The 12,175-nt window shown below is 44.5% G+C and overlaps 1 protein-coding gene across 6 annotated transcripts in view; it reads right to left on the bottom strand.

The window, feature by feature from the left end:
* Positions 1-12,175, bottom strand: part of MTM1 (myotubularin 1) — a 98,254-nt gene that overhangs the window by 31,378 nt on the left and 54,701 nt on the right. The window lies entirely within an intron of this gene.

Below are 12,175 nucleotides of genomic sequence, written 5' to 3'. Positions count from 1 at the left end.
GAAATGATGGTGAAAAGTGCACACTAGACTTCTGCTGCCTTTTTTTTTTTTAATTTTTTTAACGTTTATTTATTTTTGAGACAGAGAGACAGAGCATGAGCAGGGGAGGGGCAGAGAGAGAGGGAGACACAGAATCTGAAGCGGGGTCCAGGCTCTGAGCTGTCAGCACAGAGCCCGGTGTGGGGCTTGAACCCACCAACTGCGAGATTATGACCTGAGCCGAAGTTGGCCCCTTAACCAACTGAGCCACCCAGGTGCCCCCCTACTGCCTTCTATCTTGAGTAATAATTACTTCTGAGACCTCAAGTTTCCATGGCTGCAAACATCTTTTTTTTTCCATGTTTATTTATCATGAGAGAGAGAGAGAGCATGTGCACACATGTGTACAAACTTGAGTGGGGGAGGGGCAGAGAGAGAGACAGAGACAGAGAGAACCCTGAGCATGCTCTGCACTATCAGCACAGAGCCCAATGTGGGGCTCAAACCCACGAACTGTGAGATCATGACCTGAGCCAAAGTCAGACACTCAACTGATTGAGCCACACAGGTGCCCCTACAAACATTTCTTTCTTTTTTTAATGTCTTCTTATTTTTGAGAGAGAAAGAGACAGAGACAAGGAGTGTGTGTACTAGTGGGGGAGGGGCAGAGAGAGAGGGAGACACAGAATCCGAAGCAGGCTCCAGGGTCTGAGGTGTCAGCACAGAGCCCAATGTGGGGCTCGAACCCACAAACCATGGGATCATGACCTGAGCAGAAGTCGGAGGCTTAACTGACTGAGCCACCCAGGTGCACTGCAAACATCTCTTTTAATGTTGCCCTTGTTTGAAATTATCTTCCAGATAAGTCAGATTTCTAGACCAAAACTACACCTATCAATTTTAAACATCAGCAATTGATCAAGTAAAACACACTTAAAAAAAAAAGGAAATTCAGGAATAATTATTAAATAGTACAGCTGTCTCAAAACATGAGGGACAGGACATTAGGAAAATTTTTAACTGTTTGTTCTCTATGAATTCGGAATCAATGCCATGATCTCTGTGAGATGAAGGACCCAGACCTCTCCTCGCTTTTCCTTCTGTGGTTACTCTGGAGGCGATTCTGATGAATTTCACAGCTTCAAATACCATCCAGACCCTAGTGACTCCTACCTAGTAGCTATTGCTCTCCAGCCCCAACTTGGATCTGCAGGCCAGGCAGTCCAAGGGACCACCCCAAAACTCCAGCCTAAGAGGCATCTGGAAGATTCTAAAGTTAACACATCCAAAGAGAAACGCCTGACCACCCCTGTATCCTGCTCCTCCCACAGTCTCCTCATTGAAGTAGATGGCAGCCCCATCCTTCTAGATGAGCCCAAAACCTTGGTGTCATCCTCATCAGCTCACTGCTACCACCTGGTTAAAGTCTTGACCGTCCCCCATTTGCATCATTATAATAACTTCCTAACTGGTCCCCTACTTTCCATTTATTTACCTCTATAGTCAGAGTAACAGTGTCACAACCTAGGTCAGCTCAAGTTATTCTTCTGGCCCAAATCCTCCTGTGGCTTTCCATCTCACTTGGAGCCAAAGTGGAAGTCTATCCAATGGTCTACGCGGCTGTCCACCATCTGGCCACATCCCCTACCACGTCTCTGCTCTCCCACTGCTCATTCCTCTCCAGCCAAATTCACCTCCAGTGCTGTTCCCCCAAAGCGCCAAGTGTATACCAACATCAGGGCCTTTCCACCCACTGCTCCAGCTGTCTGGAATCCTTCCCCCCGCCCATGGCTTTCCCCCTTACTCTTTCACATCTCTGCTCAAATGTAACCTTAAACAGCGAGACTTACTCTGATGCCCTATAGAAAAACTAAATGCTACCCCCAGAACAGCACCCCCTATTGTCCTTTCCATTTTATTTCCCCATATTACTTAGGACCATTTGACAGATTGTAGATTTACTTGTTTGTTTACTGTTGGGCTCCCACTGTCCCCTCCCTAGAACATGGACTCCATAAAGACAGATGACTGCTTTGGCCACATCCTCTTTTCCTAGTAACTGGAACAGTGTCCCGTCCATAGTAGGCAGAATATGTATTTTTTGTTGCCAATGAAACTGTGAAGCCTATCTAGCCTCTGTACAATGACTTTCTCTGGAGGCACCATATTTGGGCACTTTTTCCTCTGGGGGTCTTCCTTCCCACCCATTTTCCTCTGTTATCATACTACAACTTTGAATGGCAGCATTCTCTCTCCTACATTTCAGAGAGTTTCAGGAAAAGGCTTACTTGGCAGCAACAGTTTAGTGTGTCTAAAAGGCAGGAGTTTTGGGGGTACCTGGGTGGCTCAGTTGGTTAAGCGTCCAACTTGGTTCAGGTCATGATGTCACGGTTTGTGGGTCTGAGCCCTGCATCGGGCTCTGTGCTGACAGTAGGAGCCTGGATGGAACCTTCTTCAGATTCTGTGTCTCCCTCTGTCTCTGCCCCTCCCCTGCTCACGCTCTTTCTCAAAAATAAACAAACATTAAAATAAATTTAAAAGGCAGGAGGTTTAAGGTGAAAACTGATCAAGAACATGCTGTCCAGACTCTCCTCTTCAACTTTCTAAAGCATAGGACACCCTCAGCAGGTCTCAGTTCTGGCGGTGGTAGGTCCAAGTGCTATGTATTCTGCATGGGTAGCATGCTGACCACACGATACTGATCTAGCTAAGCAATTCGCTGATTGCTTAAATAGTTAATTATTCAGTACCACTGGGGAAAACAAATGATTTCTATTAACTGAAGTTTAAATGACAGAGGGACTTTTGATGAAAACAACACTAAAATGTATGGTGTACTTCTTCATCCCGAAACAGAATCAGTAGAACACAGCAAAGCAGTCTCTGGGTGACATCTGAGCCCTGGATATTATACTGGTCAGTAGCCAGCACAGGTACTGCTCAACACTCCTGGCTGCTGTGCTGTTGACATACTTGTACATGGCAGGAGGCTTAAGGCACAGGGGTGTCATTCACTTTAGAAGAAGACCTATAATCTGCTTTCTTGAAATAAGTTCCTGATCTCAACATGGTTTTTGTTCAGTTTGCTTCTAGTTATTTGCATCTTTCCCATGAAGCTCAAGTGAATATGGCAGCCTTTTAAAAACAAAGAATAACACTGCTAACCCAAAGGCCAGATAAAACTTTCTCTCCAGAAAACTCATGATGTATGTTAATGCTATCAGTGTCCTTTGACTTGCCAGCAGCATTTTCAACGTACCTTACTATTTCTCAGTCACCAATAATAAAGCAATTCCTCTCTTGCTTCAAATACTCTCTTATATCTCATATTAAAATTACTGATAAGCATAATATAAGTTTACAAGTTTGTTATCAGAAGATGAAAGTTATACAGCCCAAACCAAAATGATATCCACGATTTCTTTATTTCTTTTTTATTTTTTTAATGTTTATGCATTTTTGACAGACAGGGAGAGAGAGACAGAGCATGAGCAGGGGAAGGGCAGAGAGAGAGACACACACAGAATCTGGAGCATGCTCCAGGCTCTGAGTTGTCAGCACAGAGCCCCACGCGGGGCTTGAACTCACAAACCGTGAGATCATGACCTGAGCCGAAGTTGGACATTTAACCGACTGAGCCACCCAGGCACCTCTCCATGATTTCTTTAACATGCTTGATTTAAGGGAACTCTGAACACAAGTAATATAAAAAAAAACTGTCATTAACAAGAGAAAGATACAATGTGCTCGCAGTAGCAACATCTTAGGTGGCCTTTCTCATGAAATCATTCTGGAATGACACTTCACATTATGATGATGCCCAGATATACAGGATGATGCCATGAACTGGCATCCCTTATCCCTGAAACATGGCTATGAGAACTCTATGATGGAAACTGTCCCCAGGTTAAGAGCTGAGAGCCAGACTTGGACCTCAGATATTTCAGGAAGGTTTACGAGTCACCTAACAGCCAGATATTTCTGGTCATGAAATAGACAGCAACACATCTAATACCAAACTGGAGCTTAAGGTAAAAAAGACCAGGTGCTTAAACTAATATTTTAACCATCTAAATAAATTAGCTTACAATTACAAGGAATTAAATCTTTTTTATAAAGGACAACTTGTTACTTTTTAAAGAAGAACACGATGCAAACAGTAAGTTGTCCATACTTGGCTCTCATACTGAGGCAAGCATTCTAAAAGAATCCATGAGGATATTTTCGAAAGTTGAATGTACCCGGACTTAAGTCCCAGATATTTTAATTTTTTTACCCTTTTTTTTTTCTCCTTCAAGATCCAGATAAGAGAACAAAGCAAGAATGTTAAAATACAAGCTCTCAACAGAGGAACATAAAAGCGGATTATACAAAAAAACTTACTAAGCATTAAAGGACAGAAACAAAACCCTTCATCTGCATTATTACAAAGCACAGAATTCCCTACAAGTGGGGACTTGTGACAAGCCTCATTAAGGCTTCTGTCTGAAAACTGTTAAAACCTAAAGTTAATGGGCTACACACCTTGAGGTTTTTAGCTGACATTTATTTTCTCTTACAGACAACACATTTTTCAAGACTTCGAGTCTTTTAATGCTTTATTAGTGGGGTTGCCATTTCCCAGTCATTCCTAATGATAACCTTGGCCCGATCGGGACCCTCTCTTGGGGAGACCCAAGCACCATGGAGAGAACCCTCCTTCACGAGGATCGCTCAGGGGGAGGGGTGTGTGAGGCGGGAAATAGTCGAGTCGGCTGCTTGAACTGGTCCCGGCACTGATCTCCTTTCACTCCTTTCACGGCGGCCCGCCTGAGGACAAGGCAACCAGGAGTCAGTGCGGGCTCAGCAAAGCCTCAGAGACAAGGGGTTCGCCAAATCACCAAATCCGATTGGTGCTTCCGTGCTTCGGGAAGCGCCCCCACCCTAACCCCCGCGGCTTTCTTCTGGGGCCTGGTCCCTCAGCCTGGCTCTGCCTCAGGGTAGGGGCGGGGGTGCCTGGGCCCCGCCTTGGCCCCACAGAACCGAACCGGCAACTCTGCTGCTGCCAGAGGGTGGGGGGGGGGGGAGGGGTGGGGCCCGTGCAATACACAGATGACACTTAGGAACAGAGCCTCGGGCCTCTATGCAGATGACCTATCTGGCCGGCTGCTCTCCTTTTTTAAAAAAGTTATTTTGAAATAATTACAGATTTACAAGAAGTGACAAAGATGTACAGTCAAGTCCCGTGCAGCCTTCCGGGATGTGAACTTCAGCTTCCCCGATGTGAACATGCTGCATAGACAGCTAGAGTACAGTATCAGAATCAGGAAACTGACACCAGAAAACAGCCACCATCAAGTGCCTATCCTGGTTTCAAATGAGCAGGTCTTCCTTTATTTGGCTCTTTATTGGTATTTTGGCATTTCACCAATTCAGATTCCTACTAGTCAAGAGATCCCATGCATGGAGACTTAAAAAAAAAAAAAAAGCAATCATGTGCATTTTTTTCCAGGTTTAAAAATAGCACAATGTAACATTTGAAAAATGTTAAAAGGACAAAGTTGAGATGAAAATCTCCGATTTCACACTAGGGATAAAAACAGCTCTGACAAAGAGAATGTAACTTGTCATTTAAATTTTCCTACATTTATCACTGTTGTGTCTCGTGGGAGAAAAAATCTGAAACGACAACAAGTTTTGGCTTTCACTTAATTAGCCATTGGTTTTAAATGGCAACTACATGAAGACGCATCAACTCACTTAAAACACCTAGACTGGACTTATTTATTTATTTAGTAGACTCTATCAATGTTGAGTGATTTAGAAGTTTCCTTCTTTGAGGTGGGAGAGCTGTCTGCAAATTAGGGTTCTAGATCTCATGGAGCCCCTCACGGAGAGCCTCTTCCCTCAAGGACTCTTCACAGTATGTCTCGGAACTGGATGTCACAGAATCAGATTTGTAAAAACTAAATATCATTCAAAAGGGAGACAGTTACAGAAGAAAACTATTTTCATAGTACGCAGGGGAATGAATCGATAAACTATGGAGATTTAACAGTGCTTTCAAATGATGCTACCACCATGCAATGGCACGGTCATTTGGACACAAGTTTTAGAATGAGCAGACCCTTTTCAGGAAGTAAACAAAATATAACTCTGAATATCTAGCATTAAAAGTTCAGGGGCTCCTGGGTGGCTCAGTCGGTTAAGCGTCTGACCTCAGCTCAGGTCATGATCTCACGGTTTGTGGGTTTGAGCCCCACGTTGGGCTCTGTGCTGATAGGTCAGAGCTTGGAGCCTGCTTCAGATTCTGTCTCTCTCTCTCTCTCTCTCTGCCCATCCCCTGCTCATGCTCTGTCTCTCTCAAAAATAAATAAATGTTAAAAAAAAATTAAAAGTCAGGGGACTGTTAACTCTTTCCAGATAGAATTTTGCAGTGTTGGAACAGGAATTTAAGGGAGCATTTTTTTTTTTTTGTTCTAACTTGATTTCTGAAATTGAAGATACCCGCCTTTCTAAAAGCTTCCATCTACCACATAAGGGTAAGCAATGTAAATGCATGTCATTTTCATCTTTTAGATTACACTTAAAAAACAGACCTCTTCATATAAGAAAAAATGCTTTCATTAAAGGGGGGGAGCTAAAATTTTTAAGGAAGAACCACAGGAGGTACTGACACTTGGCAACGTTTGTAATTCTAAGTAACATCTTCAGGTAAGTGCATCAAAGGTAATTGAGTTGAAAAATCTGACACAAGTCTCATAGGTCAAAAGCAGCTAGCACATCAACTGCCATTTATACTTCCTGCATAAATAATTCTCCTCGTCCTCTTTCTACCACCTTCCCTGGGGAAAGTGGCTTAATATTTCTGGGTTGCCATCACCTTCATATATAAATATACACAGTCATTTATTCAGGAGAAGACGACTCAGTAAGTACATTTGAAATGTCATTTGAAACCATTTGGAAAAAGAGCATTCTTTCCTACTTGTCTACAATCATAATCACTTATGGTGACATTTCTCAGGGTTCATCTGTCGCACCTCTTCTCACTGTAACTGTCTCTCCTGGCAATTTTGGCCACATCTATGAAAATGCCAATGATCACATCTGGGCCTGCCAAATAAACCTTGCCCCGGGCCACAGCTCCAGGTACGCGGCCACCTGCCTCCTAGATATGTCTGTCTGGCTGTCCTACAGACACCTGCAATTCCACATATCTGAAATGGGGCTCACCGCCTCTTCACTCGCCACTCCAATACTGCCCATCTCAACCAATGTCAACCTGTTTATCCAGGCTGGATTCTTCCCTATCATGTCATCCCCCATCATAATTATAGTCACACAATCAACAAATTCTACTGTTCTTCTAGATCGTCCTCAAATCCTCACTCTCCTGCCCCTCTCCTTTGCCCCATTTGAAGGGCTCACAATCATGTACCCAGGTGACTAATGAACATCCCCAGAATTAAACTCCTGCCCCTCTCCATGCAGTCTGTATGCTGCAGCCCAAGCAATCTTCTGAAATTGAAATTTAATGTCACTTTACTGCTTCAACCCCTTGAATGGCTCCCCTCCCCTTTAGATAGAAAGTGGAACCTCTTGGTGGGGCAGGTTAGGCTCTGCGAGCTTTGGGACCCAGCCTTCCCTTCCAACACCATCTGTCACCACTATTCCCACATAGATACCAGCCCACGTGTGGGTCCAGTCTGTATCCAGTCTCTTCACATTTGCACACACTGTTCCTGCCCTTGGCTGTCTCTGCCTGGCTAACACTCCTACTCGTCTTCCAGGATTCACCTCCTCTAGGAAGCCTTCCTCGACAACAAGCCCCTTACTTGCCGCTCCCCTGATGTCCTGTGCACATGCATCTATATCGTATGTGTCTGTTTGCTCTCCCAGGGGCCAGGGGGTCGGCATGAGCCCCAGCTCCCTGCACCTAGCCACAACACAGGCGTTCCGGAAATGCCTGGACAGCACAAACAGGGAGGAAAGGGATGAAAAAAAGAGGAGAAACAAGGAGAAGCCTGCTCTACCAGACCTTTCATCTTATGAAGCCTCAAGAGTTAAAAAGAATGTTACTGGTACATGAAGAGTGATTGATGCAAGAAAGGAAACATTCAGAAATCAAACACCAAACGGAACGAAGTGTGTGGTAAAGGTGGTGTTTCAAAGGAGCAGATCAGATAACCAATGGTATGGTGACAACAGTGGAAGAAAGATTGGGATCCAGATCTTACGCGGACACGGTCACCCCGAAAAAATTCCAAATTGATGGAATATTTAAGTTTTAAAAAGAAACGAAAGTATTAAAGTAATATTCTAGGGAGAATTCTTCTAGAACTCTGAGTAGAGAAAACCTCCCTAACAGGGATACAAAACCCAGAAGTTATAAAAGAAAACCATGCAGACAAGAATTATCCTAGCGACCCTGGCTGCTCTCATTACCCAGGTCCACTCGTAAGACTGGCCCTCAGCCGGACTCTGGGAACCTGGCTCTCGGGAGGGTTCCCATTGCTCCCTAACCGCTAAGAGTGGTTGGCGGTGCCCAAACTGTATACACGTGATTTATGCTGAGCGCCTGCTTTCCTTCTGAGAGGCTGGGGTTTTGGTACATGTTAGGCAGAGGGGCTACATGACCGGCCTCTGATCAAAACCCTAGGTGCCGAGCTTCCGCAGTTGATAACATTTCCCATGCGTGGTCTCAACTTGGTGCTGTAGGAATTAAGTGCTTCCTGTGTGACTCCATGGGGAGAAAACTCTGGAAGCTCGTGCAGAGTTTCTACCATGACTTCTACCCCATACACCTTTCCCTTTTGCTGCTTTTCCTCTGTACCCTTTTGCTGTAATAAATCACACTTGTGAGTACGACTATGTGTTAATAAAGTCTTGTGAACTCTCCTGATGAATCATCAAACTTAGGGCTGTCTTAGGGATCCCCATCCCCAAAAAGAAAAAAAATGATGAACACTCACAAATAAAGATTAAAAAAAAATCCCCATAGCAAAAGCCACCCTAAGTCAAAAGACATACATATGGGGAAAATAACTGCAACTTGTATTACGAGCATAGCTAGTACATAAAGAACTCCTTCAACAAGAAAAAGACCAAAATTCCAAAAGAAATATAGGCAGAAGTCACAGAGAACAAATAGAAAGGCAAATAGCTCAAACCAAAAGATATTCAATTTTAGTCAAATAGGATAGGATAAATACAAAATAAAACTATGAATCCACATTTTCACCTATTAGATTAGCAGAGATTGAAAAAGACAGAAAGCATACTGGGATTGGTACAGTTGGCAGGATGACCCCACGAAGATGTCCATGTCCTAATCCCTGTGACCCGTGTCATGTTACCATACATGGCAAAGAGGAATTAGGTTGCTGATGGAATTCAGATTTCTAATCGCCTTTTAAGATAGGAAGGGTACCCTGGATTTCCCCGGAGTGCCAATGTCATCATAAGGGTCCTGTGATGTGGAAGGAGTTAGAAGAGTTGGAATCAGAGAAGGAGAGTGATGATGGAATAAAGTCAGAATAATTCAAAGGACTTGACCACTGCTATTAGCTCTGTAAAGGGAGCAAGGGGCCATGAGCCAAGGGATGCAGGCACCTCTAGAAGCCGGAAAATGCAAGGAATGGACTCTCCCCGAGAGCCTCCAGGAGGAACACAAGCCCCACACACCACAATTTTAACCCAGGAAGACTCATTTTCGACCTGTGACCTCTAGGACTGTAAGACTTGTGTTTTCATAGGCCACAAGTTTGCGGCCGTGTGTTGCAGAAGCTTTAGGAAACTAACAGAGTTGGAGGGGATGTCTGGAAACAGGCGGACACAGTGCACACGGGAGGGAATGCCAGTACATCTTCCTCGAAGGGAATTTGGTAATAGCAGTAATTCTACTCTAAGAATGTATCCTAAAACATACATGAACACATACAAAATGATGTATGTGCAAGGTTATCGACCACAGTTTGTGTAACAGCAACTGATTGGCAATGATCTCAACGCCCGTCAATAGAGAACTCCCTAAAGTATGGTACGGTCAACAGAGTACTATATGGCCATAAATAGGATGAAGAAGTCCATTATTAGGTGATATGTACTGGTAAATTTAAAATCAAGGTATGGAAGGGCACATATAGCATACTATTGCTAGGGTCAAAGGGGGAAAGAATACAACTAACAAGTTGCATGAACAGGCCTAAACCATCACTGAGTGGACATTAACAGAGTGACAACCCTGGGTGTCTGTGAGGAGGGGAAAGAGATGGGCGAACAGTGCTGGGAGGGAGAGATTTTTACTACATGCCTGTCTTAGTTAGCTCTGGCTAGCATAACAAGTTACCACAGACTGGGGGCCTAAAACAGTGAACATTTATTTCTCACAATTCTGGAGGCTGTGAAGCGTAAAGTCCAGGAGCCAGCATGGTCGGGTTCTGGTGAGACCCACTTCCTGGTCTACAGAGGGCAGCCAACCAGCTCTGGTCCATCGCTTTTCCTCCAAGGTCACTAATACCATCATGGGGCTCCACCTCCAGGACCTCATCTAAACCTACACCTCTCAAAAGCCCAACCTCCAAATATCATCCATCACACTGGTGGGTTAGGGCTTCAAAGTATGATTTGGGAAGGACACACACATTTGGTCCACAACGATACCTTTTATACTTCCTGAATTTTCAACTACGGTCATATATGGCCTATTTTCAAAATTTTAAAGTAGTACTTGTTGAATAAATGCCCTTTCTCAACGGAATATTCTTATTGATGACTTGGTTGCTGCTGGTTCTTAATTTATTCACTCTACTGACCTTAGTATATTAATTCAACAAACATTTACCAAGGGCCTACTATGAACAAGGTATTAAGTATACAAAAAGACGAGTAAGACCCAGGTACTGTCTGTAAGGGGTTAGAAATCCTCCAAAGGAGAGTGACAAGGAGGCACAACTATCAATCGTGTAAAGAGGAGAGCAGTTAAGTGCCATGAGAGGTACAGATAAAGCACCTGGGGCTCCAGAGAATGCCTAGGTTACTTCTGGAGAGAGGGGCCTGGAAGGGTAAGATGACTTTGGACATGGTAATAACAATGATGTGACAAAAAGGCCCAAATGGGACCCAAACTCCAAGAATATGAGGCCATCAGCAAACACCAGAGCATAGGAGGGGGTAGAAAAAAGTGGGGACAGTTGAGAGGTGAGGCCACACACAAAATGAGGGAGATAGAAGTTTGCACTGACACTGACTGAGAGGGAGGGACTGGCGAAGTTTTAGGGGCAAGGGAATGTGAGTCGTGTCCGGGGGAGAGGGAAGCAACAGACAGCACGTGCAGGGCTGGACCAGATCGGAGACAAAAAGGAAGCACGGCAACTAGTTTAAGTACCATCTCGGCAGTTGAGAAAAGAGGAGATGAAAACCTGAACCAAGTCAGGCTGGCTTCAGTAAATGTTCAGGAAAAGGGAAATCTTCGAGTGGCCTGGATTTTGGAGGAGGGGAAGACAGCACAAGAAACTGGGAGCACAAATGAGTAGGTTTAAGGGAAAGAGAAGAGATTAATTTTAGACAAATGTTTAGGTGTCAGTTGAAGTTATGGAGCCACGAAAGGGAAACATGAAGCTTTGGATGTGCAAGTCATGCCCAGACAGGCAGTGCTGGAAGACCTGAGGGGAAGAGAGACTGATGAGGGGATGGCATAGAGCGAGGAGGAGGGGAAGGATGGATTTTTCTAGAAAACCCACACTTAGCGCAAGGAAGCCAAAGAAGCTGAAAAGAAGCTAAAGAGGCAGAGGACCAGGCCCTTCAGATCTCAGAAGCCACACGGAGAGGTATCTGGAAGTGTGATGGTACAGATGCCCTAAGTGAGCCTTCTGTTGAGAACATCTAACGATGCTGGATAAAACAGAAACCTTTCTAAAAATGCTCCGATGAGCTGGCTGGGGAGGAATAAATACGCAGAAGCTAAAAACTAGCCACAAACAGGAACTCAGAGACCAAGACGAAAGCATGGGCTTTTACCTCAGGGTACTCACGGAATTGGTTTCCATGGCCTCTTGGGGTCCAAGAGATAGGACATAAGGACATAAAGCCCCAGGCCCACCCAGATGCTAGGATGGGCATCAAACTGGAAATGAGCTCCTGTACAGGCTGGCCTCCCAAGTGCTACAACCTCAGGGTTAAGCACAAATAGGAACTGGCCCCCTGAGACTCCAAG

This window comes from Felis catus, chromosome X (assembly GCF_018350175.1).
Source record: "Felis catus isolate Fca126 chromosome X, F.catus_Fca126_mat1.0, whole genome shotgun sequence".
Taxonomy (NCBI): domain Eukaryota; kingdom Metazoa; phylum Chordata; class Mammalia; order Carnivora; family Felidae; genus Felis; species Felis catus.
The sequence above is the reverse complement of the archived record's forward strand: the minus strand, read 5'-3'. Positions and strand labels throughout refer to the sequence as shown.